At 37.4% G+C, this 24,886-nt stretch overlaps 1 pseudogene; it reads left to right on the forward strand.

The window, feature by feature from the left end:
* The first annotated feature begins 10,677 nt into the window (after nucleotides 1–10,677).
* LOC122749891 overlaps nucleotides 10,678–24,886 on the forward strand; it is a 56,887-nt pseudogene continuing 42,678 nt past the window's right edge.

A 24,886-nucleotide genomic window follows, 5' to 3' on the forward strand; every position in this document is an offset into this window, starting at 1 on the left:
AAGGACACTGTACCATATCCTCTGTGATCCAAGAAGTGATTCCTTAATATTTGTCATAATGGGAGTCTGACCAATGGGAGCCTCATCCTCAGAACATGCACAACATTCTCTTATTTCACCTGAGGATACCTAGAGAGCTTTCTTCTGGAAATCTGTGATGATATGTAGTGAAGGAGTCCTATTTTTCACTTCAGAATATATGCAAGTATGCTTGCTCTCTGTCCACTAATCATGTGGTGAACAAATACTTTTGATTGGTTGATGAGCTAAAAATGCAAGTGTATACAAAAAATTTCCTTTGGGACAATGAAGTTCTTTTTCCTTCTACATTGTCCATTGAAGAGGATGAGCTGCGGTGTCTCTCTTTATGGGAAAGGGCCTGGAATAAAGCTTTGGGTGTATTACTCTGCTGTTGCTGAGAAAAGTGGTATTGGGGCCCAGCAGTCTTTCTTCCCAACCAGGACATATGAAGCCATGAGCACATGGACTTGTTTCTCTTTTTTATGAGTATTCTTTTATGATTTATGTGTAGAGTTGTAGGAGATGTAAAGGATTATGTTGTGGCCTTTGAAAGATTCAAAACATCTAGAGAGGCATCAGAATTCTAGGTGCTGGAGTGTAGGCCAGAGTTTGTGGCCAGATGAGATCAGTTCACCATCACAGACTCAAGGAATGATGAGGACTCATCCCAGCAATGCACTGACCACTAGCCAACTTGTTGGGTCCTATAAGAGGGAAAGAATCATCCTTTGGTTGCACTGCATTAGAGTCAACTAGGTGGCCAATTTTGGAGGATTAAACCCTTTGTGGCAACTTTGTTAGGATTGAGTCCACTCTTTCCATAGACCAAGCTAGTACGGGAGAGTGTGCTCCTGGTATTGGAGAAAAATGTTTTTACTTGTGCTCTTATATATCTTCTTCCCATTTATCTAGCTAACCATCCATCCATCCATCCATCCATCCATCCATCCATCCATCCATCCATCCATCCATCCATCCATCCATCCATCCATCTATCTATCTATCTATCTATCTATCTATCTATCTATCTATCTATCTATCTATCTATCTATCTACCTATCTATATCTGTCTGTCCATTCATTTGTTCGTTCATTCATTCATTCATTCACTTATAACTCTTCTTTATCTTTTCAGTAAAATTTCTTTGAAACAGTCTATTGATATTAATTGTGTAAATAAAATTGTTGCTAATCACTGGAGAGTGCTTATCTAATTAAAGAGATTGTAACTGTAACTAGTGATTATTGATATTGGAGAAGATATAATGGAATAGGGATTTGAGCCTATAACATTAGAGAGATGTCTCCAGTCTTTAAGGGATACCCTAGAACTCTTCAGAAGAGAAGTAGTCTGACTTATCAATGTGAATAGAAGTTGGAATAAGGATCCCCAGATTTTATAAAGGCTTTGAGATATAGATAAGCAGGCACAAAATACATGAAAAGCAATATCAATGTGGGGAGGGGAGAGGATGAGGAAAAGCCTTTTCTTGGAGTTGGCACCTAAATAGTGCTTTGACCTAGAGATTCTAAAAGTCAAACACAAATTTGAGCTTGGTGAAGACATATGTGGTGGTATGATAATTATTCAAAATGTTTTCAATCTATTCTCTTGCTTTCTTAGTGCAGTTTGCAGAAGTAATTTGCTTTTATCAAAGGGAAATCTTTTTGTGGCTTCTAATGTAGGAAAAACACAAACACAGCAGGCAGTGTTGAAGGATTATAGAGTTGCCTTTAGATCAATCAGTAGTAATAGTTGTGGTAATATGCTGCTTCTATTCATATGTGAATGACAATTTCTGATGCCAATACTGAGAAAGACAAGGCATTTTATTTTGGCTTTGTCCATATCTTTTCTAGTTTTCTGTGAGGACAAAAAAGAGACATGAATCCCTAGAATGAAACAATTTTTGTGAAATAATGACAATAATGTTAATATTTAGTATTTATGTGATACCTTAGGGTTAGTAAATCTCTCCACATATATTATATCATTTGACCTTTCTTTCAACCCTGTGAGGTAGGTGTTATTATCATCCCCATTTTACAGATAAGGATAATCTCTCTGGGGCTCAGAGAGATTGTCATTCAACATCACAAGGCTAGTAAGTCTATGAAGCAGGATTTGAACTCACTTCTGACCGATTCCAAGTCCAGTACTCTATCCGCTATACTACCTATATCTGCTACTAAAGAAATAGAGGGAAAGGGTGACTCCAAAGGAATAATTTTTCATAGTCCAGTATGAGGAAAATAGGCATACCATCACCATATTGCCACAAAAATACGAATGAAACATTTCAAGAACATTTGCAACCAACCAAGCATTTATTAAGTACCTACTGTGTGCCCAGGCACTAAGAAAACAAATTTAAATACCGCTGGATCTCAGCAAAATTACATTCTACTGACTTTGAATATATATGTTCCTATTGTGGTAAAAAACTATGAAAGTTTTTTAACAGTCGGTTAGGATAACTGAAAGACGCCAGTTTTTTTTTTTAAGGACCACCCTTTCGGGGAGGAGACCAATAGCATGAGCTACGCACGCCAGTCCACCTGCTGCGCACGTCAGACTGCCTGCTAGCACTCCACTTCCAGGGTGCGAGCTTAAAAGGCAAGGAGAGAATGGAAGTGGGAAGTTTTTTTCCTGCTCTGCTGGTCTCCTGACTGCGCTGCACAGACGGTCTCTCTCTCCCCAAGGGTGGCCTTCGGCTTTTGGTGAGTTTTATACGGAATATAGACTAAGCTTAGACTTAAGACGATTTATATTGTGTTTCTACTTTCCTATCCTTCTAATCAACATCACCTTGTGACTACCATACATTAAAGGCTCTATCTAGAAAACCAGAAGCTTCTTCCATTTACTAGTCTGGGAGATAAATTAAGGGAAAGGTTAAGTAGGGGAGATTTATGATCTAATATCCAATTTTAATCTCACACTATTATTGATAACATGAATGCCCACAATGCTCAAACTGGCCAGAAACAAATGATTATTAGCTCAGCTGCCAGTTCATTTGCTCACATGTTCCTTAAAATGGACATCAACAAAGGTTCTAAGGTATTTTTATGTTGATAAAAATATCATAGTTGAAGTCCTTTATAATTCAATCATGCCCAATTTCACTAGTTCCTTAATAGAAACTAAACGAACAGTTCTGCTTGATTAATTGAGCCCCAATTGACAATAGTAAATAGTCCAAGAATGTCATTAACACTCAGAATATCCTTCAGTTCACCATCAGCCCTGCTGATCTTGAGAGAAATGTGGTTTTTTCCCCACCAACAGCAGTCAATGATTGTTTGACAGAAAAGAAAAGGGAGTCCAGAAACTGAATCATTCCCAAGGGTGAGGCTTTTATCACTTAGCAAAATGGCATTATCTTTAAGAGAGAGATTGTAAAACTTATAAGCTAAGGTACAAATTTAAGTGAGGGCCTATGACTTGAAGAACAGATGTTAGGATGGTGAGGAGATTAAGCATTAGACTAATATTCATAATATATATGTATGTGTGTGTGTTTCCCTGCACTGCCAAAATTAACTATTGTTTGTAGTCATCTAGGATGGATGTCTCCAGATCAAAGGATGGAGAGCAGAATGCTATTTGGAGGGCTACCAACAGACTTTGGAAAGATTATTTGGAAGTTCTTATCAAGATAAGACATTGAAGAATATTTTCAACTCTTATCCATGGCATGCAATCTGAGGCAAACATAGTCATTCCAACTCACGAACAGACGAACATGATACAGAACACATGATGATACAGAATCCAAAGATGATGAAACTCTTACTGAAACCTCTTGGTGTGGTAGGAAAAGAATCATATAACTGGTCCACACTTTCATCTTAAAAATATGGAACAATGAATATACTCCAGATGTCCTTGACTGTGGGAAACTTTAAGAAAGAAGAAAAATCAAATTGTGTGCAAAATTCTTTTAGGAGCCCTATCCTCAGGGGGAAGCTAGGTGTTGCAGTGGATAAAGCACTGGCCCTGGATTCAGGAGGACCTGAGTTCAAATCCGAAATCAGACACTTGATACATAACCAGCTGTGTGACCCTGGGCAAGTCACTTAACTCTCATTGCCCTGGAAAAAAAAAAGGAGTCTATCCTCCACTAAGAACTTGAGAACCTACATACATTTCAGGGTTTCCATAATTGATTTGAGGTTCCACCTAGAAATTTTTAGGATTAAAAACCTATCAGGTGGGCAGCTAGGTGGCACAGTGGATAAAGCACTGGCCCTGGATACAGGAGTACCTGAGTTCAAATCCGGCCTCAGACACCTGATACTTACTAGCTGTGTGACCCTGGGCAAGTCACTTAACCCCTCATTGCCCCACAAAAAACCCAAAAAACCATCAGGTCACCTGCTTGGATATAATTGTTGTCCCTTCCAAGGAAGAATATTATTAAAAAAAAACAACCCTCCCTCAAAATTTACACAAATAATAAAGGTTGACAACTCTTTCCCAAGAAGATAGTGGTGAAGTAGCTAAGAGGAGGAAAGACAGAGACCCTCCCCCCTGCCAAAGACATAAATCCCTCTTTACCCTGATATATCATAACTTGAAACTCCTATCCTCTAAGTTCTTTCATGTGTACTGTGTGAATAGCTTCCAACTTCTAGACCTGTTCAGGGTCTCATCTACTTCTTCCAAAACAGGTGCTCTTAACTCCTAGGGCAGATTAAAAGCTCATTGACATTCCCCTTCATCACCTTTAGAAAACAACCTTCTGTTGTTCTCTAGTGGAAGCCCTTTCAGAGGGGCATCTCAAGGCTGAGATAACTCATTCAGAGACTTTTCTGGTACCTTAGGGAAACAGGCCTATGCCTCATTATATAAGATCACATTCTCAGCTACTCGGTTTACTGACTTCATTGGATTCAGAACATACATTACATTGCTCAGAGGGACTCTGAGAGAACCACAGAGTAGAGTCCATCACTCAGTATCATAAATCATATATCTAGGACACTTGCCAAAGTCTCCCAATTTTTCTTCATAAGGTCCAATAAAATGAGCACATATGCAAATTAAGTCACAGGAATATCTTTAGGAATCCTGTAGCTTGCTAAGGGAAATATGTAAACTAATAACCATGAGTATCATGTGACATATATTCATATATTTTGTATATGTGTATATATATTCATATGTATATATGCATGCATGTATGTATATGGAAATGTATGCATATCATAGGCTTTTGAGAGAAAACTCTCTCTAATGAGCATCAGTTTCTGTCCTGCAACCTGTAGTATTGGAGAGTTACTAGGGGCAACTGAAAAGTTAAGTGACTTGCTCAGCCACATATCATCCAATAGACTTCTCAAATTCAACATGTTGGAAACAAAGCTCATTATATTCCATCTGAAATCTTTTCCTTTTCCAAACTTCCCTATTACTGTTGAGTGTACATCCTCTGGATCACCCAGACTCACAACCTTTGTATCACCCTCAACTTTCTCACATTCATTTCACATATTCAATCTATTGCCAAGTTCTCTTGTTTCTAGGCTCACATCTATCATTTCTTTTGTCTACTCTGACACTGCTATAACCCTTAGACTGGCCTTCTGGTTGTCTCCAAGCCTCAAGTATCTTCCCACTCCAATCCATCCTCTCTTCAGTTGCCAAAGTGATATTTCCTAAAGTGAAGATCTGAGCATATCACCCCCTCCTTACCTATTCCCCCACCATTTACTCACTGGTTATGTTTCCATCCATCCATCCATCCATATATATATATTCATGCTTGTTCATCTGTTTACTTATTAGTATATAAAACCTCTGTTTGGAATTTAAAGCCCTTTACAACATGAGACCTTCCTACCTATTCAGTCTTCTTACAGTTTACTCACCACCATACATTCTATGATCTAGCAAATGACATTGACCTCACTATTCTGCCCACATAACACTCAGTCTCTTGACTCTACAGTTTTACTAGCTATCCCCTATGCTTGGAATGCTCTTCCTCCTCTCTCCTATCTCCTAAATTCAGGGATTCCTTCAGATGCAGATGAAATCACAGCTGCTGGAGGCCTTCGAAGTCTCCCTTCCTCCCTACTTCACACTTCTAGTGCCTTATCTCTGAGTCTTGCTTCTTTTTTTTGCTAGGCAATGAGGGTTAAGTGACTTGCCCAGGGTCACACAGCTAGTAATGTGTCAAGTGACTGAGGCTGGATTTATACTCAGGTCCTCCTGAATCCAGGGCCAGTGCTTTATCCACTGCACCACCTAGCTGCCCTGAGGCTTCCTTCTTTCTACAGTGTTTATATCTTGTATGTACAACATTGTTTGCCTGTTGTCCCCCCATTAAAATAGCTGCTTCTTAAGGGCAGGAACCATGAATTTATTTTCTTTGTATATCCAATGCTTAGCACAGTGCCAGGCATATAATAGGTGTTTAATAAATGCTTGTAGACTGACAGTTCATCAGACCATGAGTAGGAAAAGAGAGATGGATGGTGAGGTCACTCAGAGTTTAGGTTTTCTGAGGCATGAATAACAATAGGACAAAGGGCAAGGAGTTTAACTTGTGGTTCAACTGATAAAACTATAGGGGAAGGATCATGAAAGAAAGAGAGGTCAGAAGTGGAGTGATGCACTGAGAAAATAGGGAATGGAGAGAAAAATGGAGGGCCCAATGAAGATAAAGTATGAGGTCCAATTCTGTGATTTTATGAAACAAAGGAAAGATGGAATAAGAACTCATATTCAAAGAGATGAATTTCAGAATTAGGATGTTAGAGGTAGAATAATAATGGATGATATGAACTCTATGGTATGAAGAACAGATAACTATGATTGATTCTTTATTCAAGAAGAATTTACTAAGCATCCACTGGACGGAAAGGAAGGGAATAAGCATTTATTATGCACCTACTATGTACTACTGTGCTAGGTGCCATGGACAAACATTTTGAAAGATATAAATAGTCTGCTCTGAAGGAACTTTCATTCTATTAGACGTTTCCCCAATTTTACATTCCCCAAATAAACCATACTTTTATAGCTAAATTGAAGCATATGCTAATATATACACATTGAGTCTTCACTAATAGAATGTAAGTACCTTCAATCCAGGTACTCTTTCATCTATTTTTTTGAAACCTCATCACTTAGCACAGTCTCTGGAACATAGCAGGTGCATAATAAATGCATATTCATTGCTAGCTTGATTGATTGATAAGAGACTGAATATATAAACAATAAATTTCCTTGAAAGATGTTCTCAAGGCCAATAGGATGTATAACAATAATAACAATGATAATAATCCAAAAGATGCTAATACTCAGAACTGTCTTGCTTAAAAAAAATGTTACCACTTGGTTGAAATTTGGTAATTCTAATGTGGAATGGAAAGTGATCTCATTAGAAACAACAAAACACAAATTGAATTAAAAATCTCTCATCATGTGAGGGTTTTTTTTTTTATCTGATCCATAGGAGAGTCTATTAATCTCATAGTCTCATGGGCCTCATTAACCATAGGACAATAGATTAGAGGTAGAAGGAAATGATCTATTTCAGCGTTTTCATTTTACGAATAAGAGATTTGAGATCCAGAGAACTTAGGTGACTTGTTAAAGGTCACTCAGGTAATAAGGTGGAAAGGTACCATTTTAACTCAGATATTCTTACTCTAACTCTAGCACATTCCATCTCACCCTATGACCTTTCTTCTGTTATAGATATGAATAGGGATCAGTAGAGTCAATCAATCAACCATCCCATTTCTACTTAAACTTTTGTAAGGTGAGAACAGCTCTGTTGCATCAACTACTAAAAAGCATTAAAATACTGTTAGGTTCTGTCCTGCTCTGTGGGTCTTCTGTAAAAGAGCTAGCTGGTTTGGAACTTATACATTCTAGTTTCTGGCAGCACAGAGGAGAAAGCAGTCCAGTTAAGACACTGAGAGGAAATCGCTTGGTCAGGGGTGGGTTGGAGAATACTTCTATTTCCAGTACCCTTTATCCTTGACCAGAGGACAACCTCATGAACTTTAGAAAGTGATACCTAAGGGAGACATCTTGAGGTTTGCAACAAAACAACTTGCAAGAGCAGTATGTTACTTTTTTGCCATAGGTATTCTGACTCGAGACCATTTCTCCTGGACTCTCTATGTGCTTTTAGGATAGTATATCACAGACCTTTGTGTGTGTGTGTGTGTGGGGGGGGGCGGTGTTTTATACCAACTATTTTGATTTTATCATCATAGTAAATACCTCTTTCTCAAATTTAATTGTCTGATTGATTGACATCAATGGATAATCAATAAGGAGAAGTATATCAGGGAAGGCTCTTGAATCATAACTAGAAAATCTCACTCCCAAAGTACTAGGGGACCCACAAAAGAGAAGAAGCCAAGCTCTGTCAATACAGTCAATTAATGGTCGCAAGGATTGGGAGTGCAGAATATTTGTTACATAGTTAGCAGTGTCTCCAAGACAAAAAAAAAGACAAAAACAAAAACCCAACCCCCATAAAAAAATTGTGAACCTAGAATCACCAGAATTGAATTTGAAATTCTTCTCTGACACAATGATCGTGTGATCTTAGGTAAATCACTTCCTATCTCAGGGTCTGGGTTTCCTTATCTGTCAAAGGAGGGTCTTAGACTAGATGATTTCCAGAAAGGAATTCCCTTCCAGCTGTAAATCCTATGATCTTATGTATTTCCATGATTTATTTGCCTATGATCCTCCTCTTGTGAAAGAGGCAAGAGAACGTGACTTTGAAGTTTTTGCATTTGTATACAATTTGGCATCCTCCATACTACAAATGTCATTGGTGCCCTCACTTCATCAGGAAAACTCAAGGAAACCTCCCCTCCCCCCACTATACATCAGAAAGACTGCTGCTGCTGAATTTATGGCAGGACGAGGACAAAAGTAGGATAGACTGGGCTGGTCAAGGTTATTGATCTGGATGGTAGGAGAGAGCACCTACAAATTCCTTTAAGTTTTTAAACTTTTGCAATATGTGTTTCCTTGAGTTCCCTGAGATGGGAAGTGATTTATCTAGGGTCACAAGATCACTGTATCTGAGAAGAAATTCAAATTCTAGTCTGGTGATTCTAGGTGCAGTGGTTTTTCTTGTCTTTTCTACTATTACCACATTGTCTTCAAGATTCTATCTTGTGTTGAAAACCTTGAAATTCTGTAGAAAGGATCGTTGTTGAGTTTGATATCATCATTATCACCACCATTCCATTTGTACTTCTTGTAATTGTTTCTGACTGTTATCCATACTACTCAGGACCAAAGAAGAGTCAAACAGTAGGAAGAAAGAACAATTCAATATTGATTTATCAAGGATGTCTCATGAGAGCTGCCATCAATGGTAAAGTAGATAGAGTGCTGGACTTGGAGCTTTGAAGATCTGGGTTCAGATCTACCTCTGATGTTTACTACCTGTATGGTCTTAGGAAAGTCACTTAAACTTCATGTGTCTCAGTTTCCTATTTGTAAAATACAGAGCTTCTGTAAAATAAATGATTTCTTTGATCCTAAATCTATGATCTTATAAATTGTGTTTTTATTGGACTTTGCCACTTACTGACTATAAGACTATTCGGGGGTGGGGGGAGGGTCACTTACCCTCACTAAGTTTCAGTTTTGTTATGCTTGAAACAGGATAATGATACCCATACCATCTGTCTTTATAGGGTGGCAGTGAGGCTCAAATGAGACAGTACAAAATGCACTTTGCATAGTATACAAGAATATATGTAATTTCTTACTATTATAAAACTGTTATATGTATGTAACTATTGACTACTGTTGTCATTATTATTATGTCTCCTCTAGAGGCACACGTGAACAGTAGGACTAGGCCCTTGTGTGGTCATGGGATTTGGCCTTGCCTGACTGCTGACAGCAGCAAGGAATTACCTGTTCCTTACAGTTGTTATGAAGCAGTTATAGAGATTTGTTTAGATTAAGAAAGTAAGCCCCTGAAATAACATTTGCTTTCTTAGGCTTGGGACAGTCATTGGTCTAACATTCAGAATATTTTGACCAAGAACAGTAACCTCTCTTAGTTTATAAGGTCAGCTTCCTGCTGGTTGCTTTTATGGTCATGGTTGTACGTATGCCTTTGTCTGTAGCTGATGGTGTCCTTTTCCCATCGTGACCCACTAACCATGTCTGATCACGCTAGTTTAATTGAATGTACCCAAGCAGACATATCTAAAGATGCATCCAGGAATCAGAAATATGACACAGCCTCTGTTTTCTGTCTTGAGAAAGATTATTTAGCATCCAATATCCTTAACATGGGCATCTAGGACCTCCAACAGGCTCATAACTATATACTCATTGAGTTTATGAAGTTGTTTCTGGTTTATAAACTGTTTTTCTCACAAAAACCCTCTGTGGTAGATAGTTTAGTATTATTTCCCCCATTTTAGAGATGAGGTAACAAGGTGGAGTGAGTTGCTTGTGGTCACATTGGCTAATAACACAGTAAGGGGCAAAACCAGAAATTGATTCAAGTTCCTTCCACTCCAAGTCTTTCAGGCTAACACCTAAGAAGAAGATGCAGGCAATTTGTCAGAGCAACAAAGAATTTGAAACTGGCAAAGCACTGTCATACACCAACCTGAAAAAACCCAAGGGCTTTCACTGGCTCCATGGAACAGAAAGCTATTGCCAAAACTGGTTCTGAATCTGCCCGTGGGACAGCTTGCCAGATGTTGAAAGAGTATCATCACCAAGTGATAATAATTACAACATGTAAGAGCTCCAGAAAAGCCAAGTAAAAGAAAAATTAGGCTTGTTCTATTTGGCCCCAGAAGCCAGAAGCCAGAACAATGGACAGAAGTTGTAAAGAAACAAATTTAGGCTTGATGTCTGGGGAAACTTTCTAACAACAAAAGTTTTCTAAAATGGATTTGGCTGTCTCCAGCAAGAGCAGGTTGCCCATTATTTGGAAGTCTTCAAACAGAATCCAGAAGACCATTTGTTGTGTACATTGGTAGTAGAGATTTCTTTTCCACTATGGGTTGGACTGGATGACCATAGACCAATGCTTCAGAAGCCTCTTCTCCCTGGAAGCTCACTTCAGCCCTGGACATCACCCATTGGCAATACTCTTAACCCCTGTGACCTTTCCCTCTGATTGGCTAGTTCCTCCCAGAACCTCCATTTTTAGGAGGATGGCCAGGCCAACCAAGTCTTCATTCTTCTCCAGGCTGACTTTCTGACTCTCCTCCTGAACTTTCTCTACAATGCCTCCATGGGCATCTTCATTCCCACCCCTCTCCTCTTTTCATTTTCTTTTTATATTTTATCTTACCTCATTAGAAGGTAATCTCCTTGAGGTCAGGGATTTTTTTTTCTTTTTGCATGTATTTGTATTCTCAGAATTTTGCATAGTACCTGACACATAGTAGGTGCTTATTGGGGTTGTACCACCTACTCCAGGAAGTCTGTCCTGGTTTTCTTAGTTGCTAGTGCCCCCTAAAATACCTTTGGATCTTTTTTGTAAATATTTGTACTTACTTATATGTATGTATTCATGCTACCTTCCTCTAAAAAAGGGACTTCATGGCCATGTTGCCTGTGGACGGGGGAAGGTTCTGTTTCAAGACCTCTAATGAGGGAGAACCCACCAAGTCAAGTCAAAGAGCATTTATTAAGCACCTACTATGTATAAAAAAGAAAAAAGGAAAAAAGAAGAAAAGAAATTTACATGACAACTTTTGTTGTATATTTGAAAGAAATATCAAGTTGTCCATAGTAGATATGCGGTTTCATGTGCAATCACCTTTTTTAAAAATTCTACTATATTATGTTATTGAAATGCTTGTTTTATTCCATAAATTAAAAAATAAAAAATAATAAAAGGATTTAAGTTCCCCAAGGAAAAAGACTTTTTTTAGTCTTTCTATTTCTAGCACCTAATATGGTGTTTGGAACATTGTAGGTACTTAATAAATGCTTGTTGAATGAATGGTCTTCAGCTTCTTCTGAAGAATGAGGAATTTGAACTAAATTATGTCAGTAATTGCTTTTAGTCCAAATACCATATAATCATGTTATACTTATATGACACTTTGAGTTGTGAGGCTTCAATAATGTCTTCCAAAATCCTGCAGAAAAGTAGCATGTCATTGTATTAATTATTCAGGGAGTACTATTATCTTTTATTTTTAATCATCTACATTTCCTATGGGCTGGTAGGTGGTACAGTGGATAGAGCACTGGGTTGGTATCAGGAAGACATCCTCCTAAATTCAAATCTGGCCTCAGATGCTTACTAGCTATGTGATCATGGGCAAGACTTTTTTGCCTCAGTTCCTCATCTGTAAAATGAGCTGGAGAAGGAAATGGCAAACCACTCTAGTATCTCTGCCAAGAAAATCCCAAATGGGCTCACAAAGAGTCAGACACAATTGGAATGACTCAACAAATATTTCCCCCACCCCTATCACACAGTATTCCTCCATCTCCCCTCCCAGAGTCATTACTTATAATAAAGAATAAAAAAAAGAGGAAGAACAAGAATCGAGCAAAAGAAATCAATGTCTCAGGTCAGCAGCAAAAAAAAAAAACCCACTGCTGTTATACAGTTTCGTACTTTTGTAAATACTAACTTCTGCAAAGGAGTGGGGGGTGGACAGTGTCTGCTTCCAGCTCTTTGAAGTCAAGCCTGATTATTATAATTTTACAAAATTCTATTATTTTGTTGTTGTTGTTGTTTTATATTGTGTAATCATTGTGTATTTTTTTCCTGGCTATACTTTACTTTGCATCAATTTATGTAAGTCTTTACATGCTTTTCTGTATTAATCATGCCATTTCTTACAGCACAGTAAAATTGAATGACAATCATTTATCATAACTTGTTCGACATGCCCATTATCACTGGGAAATTTCATTATGCTACAAGACTGAATCTTCCTGGTCCTTATATCTCATCAGTGGCCTTTGCCCCTCTTATTAGACCCTAAGACTGTAGGGTAGAGCCTCTATTTAAGGAAGGGCCTCTGAACAGTTTTTTTTTTTCCCATTTCCCAAAAGTTGCACTGCTTTTGGACTTTGGAATTCTCCATTAGGCCCCTGAGTTAGGTACCTTCTCCCCCTCCATTCCCTATAACTGGAGCTTTTTGTGTATTTGTCATCCCCACAAGATCATATGCTCCTTGAGGACAGGGATTGTCTTTGTCTTTATTTGGTTTTGTATTGCCAGTTCTTGGTACACAGTAGGTACTTAATAAATAAGTGCCTGACTGAGTACTTTGTTTCCTGTTCTTTGCTATGATAAAAAGTCCTGATATACTTTGGTGTATATAGAGTTTTACTTTCTTTCATTGGCTTCTTTGAAATACTGAATACTTAGGCAGTGGATCTTGGGACATTTTACTTTTTTGAAAGCATATTTACAAATTGTAGAAATCAGTCATTTAACAAAAAAAGATGACAAGGTACAGGTACAGCTTTCGAACAGAACATTTTTTCTTCTAGCACCAAATTTTGTCATCTCGATTTTTCTTTAGAAATAATTTGGAAAGAGCCACTACAAATTCAAATTATTTCAAGTTTTGGTCCTTCATGAAGCCAAGTTGGCATGATGACTCCAGTTTCTTCTCTACATCTCAAACATTCAGAATTCTCCTGACTTCTTGCTTGTTTTTCTAAAGCCTTATCTTTCTGTAAGGGTTGGTCTCAATTGTATCTTTGAAGTTAAGACTACTCAAATTGTTTTGACCAAAGAATTTTCTGACCCTCTTTACTTCTTTACCTCTTACCACTTCTTAAGTTAGAAAAAGAAGATTGGTTATTATGGTAAAGTTCTGGTTTAAGATACAAAAGGGTTAAAAAAAAGCAAGGATATTCAGGATTATGGGTTCAATAAAGGAGATGGGATACTTGGGGGAATTAAAGACTCTCAGAATTGATTTAGGTCTTTAGTCAGAATTATAATTTCTTTTGAAAATGTTAGTTTTGAATCATAGAAAAGCAGAGCCAGGGCTGGGAGACTTAAATGTAGAACATCCTTTCATCATTAATACTCCTTTGAGATATAAACTGAGCTTTGTACCTAATTATCAATGATAATTAGAATGAGAGCTTACCAGAGGACCCTGTTTCCTTCCCTTGGTGACTATACCTCAGGTAAGCTCCTTACTAGTCTGGCCCTGCCCTCTTGTCTCTCCCTCCTCATGCCCAGCAGGAGTCTTGTATATTTTAGGGTGTTTATTCCTGGAGGCTTGTCTCCCAAGTTAAGAGGTCTCTCCTTGAGGTCTCTGCCTTCCCTTTGTCACTTCAATTCTATTTATCTTAAAAAGTTGATCCTCCTATGGCTTTCCCACCACTTGCCTTGGTTGCATTTGGTGATGCATGGTTCACATGTCAGAATTGTTATTATAACTCCCAACAAAGGGGACCAGAAAGAACAAAATTCAATTCAATTCAACAATTACTTAATAAATTCCATGAGACAGGGTAGATAATGGAAAGAACACTGGCCCTGGGGTCAGAAGATCTGGTTGCAATACTACTTCTTTCACTTACCATTTGGGTGACCTTGGGCCGGTCACTTTATTTCTTTGATATTTACTTTATTCATCATAAAATGAAGAATAAAATGGGGCTTCATAGAAAATCATATATATTTTATATTTATAATTAACTTTATATTATACATAATATATTTTGTTATATATTTTACATCTATATAGCTATACATATATATTTTTTTCTTTTTCTTTTTTTTTGGTGGGGCAATGGGGGTTAAGTGACTTGCCCAGGGTCACACAGCTAGTAAGTGTCAAGTGTCTGAGGTCGGATTTGAATTCAGGTCCTCCTGAATCCAGGCCCAGTGCTTTATCCACTGTACCACCTAGCTGCTCCATATAATTTTAAAATTAAATTATTTCTCTTATTTGTAAAATGAAAGAGTAGAACTGGGTGGGCCCTAAGTTTCCTTCCACCTCCAAATCTGTGATCTTATTCTCTGTAATACGTTAAACTAAGCTGTAAAGATGATACAGAGAGGAGTAAGACAGAATCCCTGCCATATAATCTAGAGGGAGTGAGGTTGAGGTTAAGCTTCCAAATAAGAGAGGTACAATGAAGGATGTGTAATATAAAAGTGTGAGGGGGAGTTCCACCTGGGGCTTAGGGGACTGGGCTGGATCAGTAAAACTCTGTCTGAAGAGGTATTAAGCAGTACATTAAAAGAAGAACTCAGGGGCAGCTAGGTGGCACAGTGGAAAAAGTAACGACCCTGGATTCAGGAGGATCTGAGTTCAAATCCAGCCTCAGACACTTGACACTTACTGGCTCTGTGACCTGGGCAAGTCATGTTAGCCTCATGCCCTGCAAAAAGGAAAAACAAAAGGAAAAAAAAAGGAAGAACCTGAGGTTTAGGTATTTATACTTTCTGGGCATCACTTTCCTAATCTGTGAGGGGGTTAGACTACATAAAATTGGCTCAACTTGGGGTCTATGGGCTATAAAGTGCCTCCAAGAGTCTAAACCAGGCTAAAATGTAATTGGAAATGTTTAACAAAATGAATAAAAATATAATGCAACACAGTGTGGTAAAAAAACGGAAGTTTTAGCTGAATCTAAGTTAATATGCAGCATGCATTATAGGGATTTACTTTTATTTGAGCTTGACACCACTGGACAAGATGACCTCTGAAATCTCTTCTAACACCAGACTTATGATCCTGAACTGGATCTTGGCTTATGAATGCTATGAGGGCTAGTGGAAATGGGGATGGGGGTGGGAGGGGATGAGCACTTCAGCCTAACTAGCTGAAGCCTCAGCTAATAATGATAATTTGAAATTCTGTAGTGCTTTAAAGTTTACAAAGCACCTTCCTGACAACAGTACTGTTAGGCAAATCATCTCCTTGGGGCAGCTCGGTGGTCCAATGCATAAAACACCTGGCCTTGAGATAGGAAGACTCCTCTTCCTGAGCTCAAATCTGGCCTCAGACACTTACTAGCTCTGTTATCCTGAGCAAGTCTATCATTTATTAACCTTAATTGCCTCAGTTTCCTCATCTATAAATTAGGTAGAGAAGGAAATGGCAAACAACTCTAGTATCTCTGTCAAGAAAATCCCAAATGAGGTCACAAAGAGTCAGATATGACTGAAAAACAACTGAGCAACAAATCATCTCCATTTGACATATGAAGAACTTGCGTCTCAGAGAGGTTCATAGTGACTTGCTCAAGGTCTCAGAGATGGAAAGTTACCTAAGCCAGGATTTAAATATCTATCTCCTAAATTCCATATCCAACACTGTTGCCTTCTCCCACTCTGCCTTAGAACTTGACAGGATTATAGATTTGGAAACTGCTTACAGATGAGGAAACTGATCAAGATCACACATGTAGAAAGTGAGAGTCAAGATACAAAGCCACGAACTTTTACTCTAAATCCAGTATCCTTTCCACTCTATCACACTGTCTATATTCCTTTCCTCTACCTTAAGAAGCAGCAAGAATAACAGCAAAACAAGCTATCATAGAATGAAGACAAATATTAACAGTTTTCCATATGGGTCCTGGGGTCAGTATTCACTAAGCTAAACCTTCTTCTACCTTTATGGTGATGATTGATATTCACTGTGATAGCTATAAGGCTCTTTGAGACCTTCAATCAATAAGTAAAGATTCAGTTGTTCTCACTATATAGTACAGGAAGAAATTATGCTGTTTAGGAAAGTTGATTAACATCTTTCAGAAAGATTTTCTACACCAAGGGCTCAAACTTAGTCATAGGATTACATGAACTAGAACAGCCCATCCCTTGAGTGTTTCTGTTGTAAGGATGTGTGATTTCATCGGAGAGGAGAGCTTTTATTTCTGGTATAGAAACTTCCTCCATAGATGCAGATGTGACCTCATGACTTAACAGATAAATGCTAAAGAATTGCCTGAGGCACGTAGTGTTTGAGTGTCTTGGCCAGGGTCACAGTTATCTATTGTCAGAGGTCATATTTGAACCCAGGTCTGCTTGACATCCAGTCCAGCACTCTATTTGCTATACTGCTTCTTGAAGAGTTGTATTAATGAAGGTTTTATTTTTATCGTATAGCATTTAGGAAAGAGGATAAATGTGATGATCCCTGTTCAGCTTAGTGAGCTCCTGAAGACTTCAAAAAGACTTGATGGGGAGAAAGGGCAAATTTTTTTTTCTTGGGATAGATCCAGCCCAGAAAAAGGTTTGAGATGGGCACAGTGAAACATTCTGGTTGGGAGAAGAAAGAACAGAATACAATTAAGGGTATTTATTTATAGAAGAGGGGAAAAACCCTTTCAAAATACTTTTGAGATGAATTTGGTATAAGGAAAGAACTGTTCAATTTATTTTAATATTAAACTACTTAAAATTCAACACAAGGGATTTCTCAGAGAGCCACAAAAATAATAATTAGGTCTGCTGGTGTATTTGCTTTCACTGTTGTATATGAAGGAGAGTTAATGTCATAGCTGAGAATTGTTCCCATCCTTTGGAGTTCGCTCTCCTATCAGACAATTTTGGATTGGTTTGGTGGTTTCTGTTTAATAGATACGGGAATTCAGGAAGAATGAAGTTCAGAAATTTGCTTCAAGTTACAGAACAGGTAATCAGAACAATAGGAATTAGGATATGAGCAGTCCTTGAGTTCTCATTTCCTCCTCCAGGGATGGAGGGGGATAAAGGTCTCCTACTCATTCCTGAATTAGAATGTTAGAAATAGTATAGGCCCTTAAAACTTCGCCCCTTGTGAAATATCTTAGTTCCTGTGAAGTGCTAAGTATCATTTCTGAGAATTTCCTTAAAGCTCTATAATCCCAGTCTTCTGGCAGATACCATCTCAGTTTACCTTCTCAGGTTATTAGGCTCTTCAATAACAGGAAATCCAAGGAGAAAACCCAAGGTATTGGTTAAAGACCCATTAGGTGCTAGTGATAAAGATTCTTCTCTAATAGTGGTGGGGAGGCAAAACCCCGTGTTAATTCATTATTTACAACAAAATATGTGGTAATGATCTACTTTAGCATCATCATTATTAAACATTAATATAGTTTCTATATATTTAAGGAGCTCTGTAAGGTGGTAGGACTCTGGCTTATTGTGTAACAGCTTCTTCTGAGTTTGAATGCTGCCTTGTGATTGGAGGGGCACATTGAAAGATGATAAAATAGAAGAAAACAACAAGTTCTCTAAGGATCTGATGAATATGCAAGTGGACCATTTGAAAAAAAGGCTCTTAGGACTACTATCTCTAGAGCCAACTTTTATATTTGACAATCAACTCAAACTATTTTTCTTTACTTGTTATGATACAATTAAAATCAATGATGCCCCTAGGTGACATAGGGGGTGAGAGTACTGATCTTGGGGTTAGGAAGATCTGGGTTCAAATCCGACCTCAGACCCTTACTAGCTGTGTAATGCTGGACAAATTGTTTAACCTTTGCTGGCCTCAGTTTCCTAGTCTATAGCATAGGAATAATAATAGCACCTATCTCCAAAGTTGGTTTCACCTTGCTATTAAGATCTTTATATTTTAAAAGAATTATGAAGATCCGGGTTCATATCTTGCCCTGCACACTTATTAAGTAACTTGAGTGAGACACTGTATCTCTGCAAACCTCAGTTTCATCATCTGTAAAATGGGGATAATTTGAATTTTATTTTTATGATCACCAGGGATTACTAGGCCATTGTGTCATTGCAAAGTGGCACCATGAAAAGAACACTGAATTTGGTTTGTAGTCAGAGGACCAGGGTTCAAATCCTGACTATGCCAAGAACTTTGCAAAACTTAAAACAAAATATGAATGAGAATTGTCTTAATTATCACTGTTAACTTAGGGAAGGTCATTTGGTATATTGAGGAGAATGAACTAGATAAACTCTTAGGTCACTTTTAGATTTCTTCATAATTCAAATTGTCATAAGTTGAAACTCTAGGGGAAAAAAGAAAACCTCTTCTTCCCTATAGGACACTTTTTCCCTGTTTCCAAATAAATTCAAAATTCACAAAACCCAACTCTGTGTATCCTTGTCATATTAGTTGCCATTGAAACTGGTAAATTTAAGCCTCTAGACTGTTGAGACTTTAAAAAAAGTTATTGTAGTTGTCGGCATCATCATCATCATGAAAATAATTTGAGCGAGATCAACAAAAAATTTGGTGTCATTTTAGACTATCTAATAGAATTCAGGTGTGGAATTAGGAGCAGTCCATAGTCCAGATCCCAAAGGATCTGGAGCAGCCTTACATATCACTAGTTCAGAGGGTCCTGGAGACAAACTGATTGGCTTTGAGAATGAACTGAAAAGTCTAGGAAAACACATTAATTCTCCTTGAGGAGCTTCAGAATAATTGAAGTTATTGTATAGACAAAGCTTAAGAAAATCTAAATATAGTTTGGGTGCCTTCAGGATGGAGCTAAGCCTTTGAGTTTGGTCTCTAACTTCCTTCAAACTTTGCGACGTGCTGAATCAAGTGTATCCTGGACCTTTTGCTAAGCGAGACTGAACCAACCACAAGTTGTGGGGAAATGGGTGTGACACTCTCATGTTTTCTGTCAAGTGTCAGTTTCTATGGGTGGTTTATCTTCTTTTAGACAACCTGGAATCAGATTGAAGGTGGTATTGTGTGACTAAGAAAAATTATTATGCTTATCATTTAATTACAAGTTTAAAAATACCGATGGAATGCTTAAAAAAAATAACTCAGCATATCCATCAATGGCTTCTAGCAAAAGCATTATATAAATTGATGATACAAAATTTATAGTTGGGATAAAAAAGGGGAAAGTTACATAGCATGATGTTGCTATTGATCTATTTGTCTCTTTCCAACTCAGAAGTTTATTAGCTGTCTACTCATTTTTTTCTGAGGCAATTGGGGTTAAGTGACTTGCCCAGGGTCACACAGCTAGTAAGTGTCAAGTGTCTGAGACCATATTTGAATCCTTTTTTTTTTTTTTACCTTTTTGAAATGATACCATGTATGGTTCCTAATGGTGTTATGGAAAGAAGCCCAAATTTAGAGTCACAGGTAGGGGTCTTGACAGCCAAGTATTAAAATTTTAGCATGAGCATACAGACCTGAGAAATTGGCAAACCTATGAATCAGGATTTAATTTCTTGTTTTGTTGTATAGACTAAAGAAAGTGATAGTGAAAATATTAATAATGCATATTAAACTTAAAAGTAAGTCTTTAAGTTTCATAGAATAAGTTTTTAAACGTTTACTAGCGAACTCTGGGACTTAAAAGGAACTAAAAGTTCAAACCCCATATCTTCCTGAGTGACTTTGGGCCAGTCACAAACCTCTCCAACTGACAGGTTCTTCATCTGTAAAAAGACAGATGAAAGTACCAAGGTTCCTACCAATTCTAGACCTAAGATCCAATGACCTGTGATATATCACATGGTCCTATAGGGATTATCCCTAGCAAAAGGTTAGAGAATGAAAATTGAAAACTGAAAGAAGCCTTAGAGAAAACCTAATACAGATTAAGAAATTGAGACTGAGAGAGGTTAAAAGTAGCCTGAGATCATATAGTGGCAGAAACACCATTAGAATCCAAGTCTTCTGACACTTAGTGTGATATTCTTCCTGTTATATTACATTTGCTTCTTACATAACCGTTTTTTGGTTGTGACTTGATGTTACGAAAACCTGTTATCCTTGAACTTTTTTGGATGGGGAGCAGTCTAGACTTGTGATTTCATCAGTGTAGGGAATTACCCATGTGAATGTTTCTTCCACTGATACAGATGAAGACCTCCTCTGTAACTTAGCAACTTGGAAAATTTCCTGACGACTCAAGAATTTAAGGGACTCTTCCATAGTTACACAGAAAGTAGGTGCCATAGGTGGCATTTGAAGCCATATTTTCCTGACTTCAAGTGTACTATGTTACATCATCAGAATATAAAAATATTTAAACACAGCATCCCAAGTTTGAAAACAAGATATAAAAGGCTTTCTTCAGAGGGTACAATATTTTCCCTAGGGTTTTCTAGGTGACAGATGCCTTTTTTTATTTATTAAGGAAATTTTTATTGAATGAATTTTGCCTTCAGTTAACTTTCTTTTTTCAAAGTACTTTATTATTTTCCAGTTACATGAAGAGATAGTTTTCAACATTTATTTATATAAGATTTCCAATTTCCAATTTTTCTCCCTCCCTGCCCCCCTCCCCTAGAGAGCAGATAATCTGATATAGGTTATATATATATATATATAACATATAACATATATATATGTGGGGCAGCTAGGTGGCGCAGTGGATAGAGCACCGGCCCTGGAGTCAGGAGTACCTGAGTTCAAATCCGGCCTCAGACACTTAACACTTACTAGCTGTGTGACCCTGGGCAAGTCACTTAACCCCAATTGCCTCACTAAAAAAAAAAATAAAATATATATATATGTGTGTGTGTGTGTGTGTGTGTGTGTGTATACAATAACATCAAACATATTTCTGCATTAGTCATGTTATACGAGAAGAATCAGAGTAAAAAGGAAAAGCCTCAAAAAAGAAAAACAACAGCACCAAAATCAAAAGAAATAGTATGATCCAATCAACATCCATAGTCCACAGTTCTTTTTTTTTTCTGGATTTGGAGAGCTTTTTCCATCATGTGTCCTTTGGAACTTTCTTGTACCTTTGGATTGGTGAGAAGAATCTAGTCTATCACAGTTGATCAACACATAAAGTTGATACTGTGTACAATGTTCTTCTGGTTCTGCTCATCTTGCATCTTCATGCAAGTCCTTCCAGATTTCTCTGAACTCCTCATGCTCATCGTTTCTTACAGAACAATAGAATTCCATTACATTCATATACCACATCTTGTTCAGCCATTCCCCCAATTGATGGGCAACCCCTCAATTTCCAATTCCTTGCTACCACAAAAAGAGCAGCTATAAATGTTTTTGTACATGTGGGCCCTTTTCCCTTTATGCCTTTAAAAAAATCTGCCTCTTCTTCACCACAACTCTTTAGATAAAAAGGTATGTTTGCATTATCTAGGGGTTTCTAGTTTGGAATTTGTGAGGTCTTGGTCTGAGTCCAGTGATAGCAGAATCAAAATCTCAAAGATATTCATAATTCTTTGCCCTTCTGAACTTTGAAATATTTGACACTCTTCATCACCCTTTCTTCCTAAATATTCCCTCGTGACTGGGTTTTATGAGACTGCTCTCTTTTGGTTTTCCTCCTCCTCTTTGTCTTACTGCCTTTTCTTAGTCTTTGATGGCTCTTCATACAGGTTAGTTACATCCTCTAACTGTGGGTATTAGTACCAAAGGTTCTTTTTTTTATTGGTATGTTATTTCACTTAGTTATCTCATTAGCTCCTATGGGTTCAGTTGCCTTCTCTATATAGATGACTTTCAGATCTATTTATTCTCTCCTAAGCTCCAGGCCCTAGTCATCTAAATTAGAGATGTCAAGCACATAGGCCACCTATTCATTCCAATGGCAGTTCTCCTGAGTGCTGCCTGAACCCAATTAAATCTAATTGAGAAATAATTAATAAAATAAATACAATTACAATAAAACATATAATAATACATTTTAAAATTAAGTTAATATGGGACCCTCCGGGATACTTATGTACAGATCAGTACCCACTGTTTCTATTTAAGTTTGACAATACTGGAACTTATCTTCTTTCTCCCCAAACTTTCCCCTTTTCTGAACTTCCCTATTACTATCTTGGGCATCATCACCCTTTCAGTCATAGGGATTTGCAAGTTCAGTATCATCTTCAACCACTCACTCTTACTCATACAACAAACTCAATAAGTTGCCCAATCTTCCCTTTATCCATCTTGCCCAATTTCTCATTTTCATCTCCTTTCCACTCATAGAGCCACCCATGGTTCAGTTTCTCTTTTCTTATATCCTAGATTATTGATGTAGCCCCTTTATTTATTGTCTTCCCTCAAATCTCTCCATTTTCCAATGCATTCTTTACTCAGATGCTCATGATTTTTCTAAAGCACAAGTCTGACCATATCACATCGTGCCCCTCCTTTTATTAAACTTCAGTGGCTCACTATTACCTCTAGAATTAGGTATAAGCTCCTCTGCTTGGTCTTACAAGCTCTTCATGACCGGACCCCTTCCTGTTTTTCCAGTCATCTAACATGTTACTTCCCTTCACATACTCTATGGGCTGGCCATACTAACTTATTTGGTATTCTCAATCCCATCTTCATTCCTTTGCACTGATCATCTCCCATGCTTGGAATGCTTCCCATTCCTGTCTTGGAAGTCCAGGTTGCCTTCAAGAGTCAGCTCAAACACCACTTTCTTCAGGCAGTTTTTCCTTGTCCCTTCAACTGCTAATGCCTTCCTCTCTTAGCATTGTGACTGGCATATATTAGGAGCTGTATAAATGCGTATTACCTCCCTGCCTCTCTAAAGTTAACTTGAATATACTTTGTATGTATCTTATTACCTTGTATGTATCATGAGTGTGCATGCATATATGTATGTATATGTCTATACATGTATACATATTGTCTCCTTCTTTAGAATGCTGATGCCTTCCATAATGACTGGCACAACTGTTTATTATCCCCCTCCTACTCTAAAATCAACTTGCATCTACTTTATTTGTATCTTATTTATATATTATGTATAGATTATTATGTATGTATCTTGTTTATATATACACACATTTATATGTATAAACACATGCATACACATATACACGCATACATGCACATGTCTCCTTCTTTAGAATGTGAGTTCCTTGAGGGCAGGAATTGTTTTTCCTTCTTTGTTCCGCTAGCATTTAGCACAGTGCTAGGCATGTAATAAGCACTTAATAAATGTTTAGTGATTTACAAACTCTTAGAATTGGATGGGATCATGGAGGCCATCTTATGAAAGGTTGTTAAATATGATAATACATAACTAGGAGTATTGGCAGGGTCAGGGGGAGGAGACTGACCACCAGATCAACAGACATCTGCCTGTTCTCAGGAATAATTCCCAGGGTTTTTAAACATGTATTTTAGTATACAGCCTTGACCAAGTCATATTTTTATTTTCTTTATTGACTATATCAAAACTTTTCTAGTGTAAAACAAACAAAAAAACTTTTCTAGTGTCTTCAAGATCCTAACCTCATGCATATCCTTATTTTAAGGAGATAGTTTTATCTTCCTATTTTACTGAGATCAAAGCAATCCTATCAGAGTTTCCTTAGCTTCCCTTCCTTCTACATTAAATTTTCTGTATTCATTCTCTTTTTTTCTTGTATATATCACTAAAGAAAAATTTCTCCTAGTATATCTAGAATCTCCTAGAAATCTAGAAGATGAAATGTACAATTTTGATTATGTAAAATTAAAAGCTTTTACACTAAAAAAACCAAAGCCGTTACAATTAGAAAGGAAACAGGTGCTTGAGAAAAAAACACCTCTTTAGCAAGTTCTTCTGACAATCAAGATCTTATTTCCAAAATATGTGAAGAAAAGATTAAATTTATAAGAATAAGAGACATTCCCCAATGGATATATGGTAGCTATTTTAAAAAAAGAGTGGTGCATAGAACTAATAATTAGAGAAATGGAAATTAAAGCACTCCAAGGTTCTCCTTCCCATCCATATTAAGACTGACAAAGATGATAAAAAAGAAAAATGGCAAATGTTGAAGAGGCTGCCAGAAAAAAGGTACACTTATCTGCTTCAGCCATTCTGGAAAGGAATTTCAAACTATACCCCCAAAGTCACAAAGTTGTGTATATCCTGTGACCCAACAATACATCTACTATGCCTGCTATACCCCAAAGAGGTGAAAGAAAGAGGAAAAGAAACTGCATGTATAAAACTATTTACAGTAGCTATTTT

Source organism: Dromiciops gliroides, chromosome 1, assembly GCF_019393635.1.
Source record: "Dromiciops gliroides isolate mDroGli1 chromosome 1, mDroGli1.pri, whole genome shotgun sequence".
Taxonomy (NCBI): Eukaryota; Metazoa; Chordata; class Mammalia; order Microbiotheria; family Microbiotheriidae; genus Dromiciops; species Dromiciops gliroides.